Genomic DNA, 327 nt, shown 5'->3' with positions numbered 1-327 from the left:
CGGATGATTTGAGAATAATTTCCTTACAAGTTATGTTCGTGAAATTCCATTTCTGCAAACTATATCGCTTTTGTTACGTATTGTGAATAAATTGTTTGACTTTCTTTTTTTATATGTTTGACTTTGTGTAAGGTTCTGAATTGTTTGTTCTGTTGTTATTCTGTATCTGTATGTACATGTATCAGCATCACAATACATTAGTATGATTGTGCGGTACATATTTCTCTTGTTGTTTACATGTTGTGGATAGTATTTTGCATTGGAGATGGTTGAATTCACAATACAAATAAAAATGTTTGTTTTTCTAAAAAGTTGTTCCTCAGCTAA

Source organism: Dioscorea cayenensis, chromosome 9 (assembly GCF_009730915.1).
Source record: "Dioscorea cayenensis subsp. rotundata cultivar TDr96_F1 chromosome 9, TDr96_F1_v2_PseudoChromosome.rev07_lg8_w22 25.fasta, whole genome shotgun sequence".
Classification (NCBI taxonomy): Eukaryota; Viridiplantae; Streptophyta; class Magnoliopsida; order Dioscoreales; family Dioscoreaceae; genus Dioscorea; species Dioscorea cayenensis.
The sequence above is the reverse complement of the archived record's forward strand: the minus strand, read 5'-3'. Positions refer to the sequence as shown.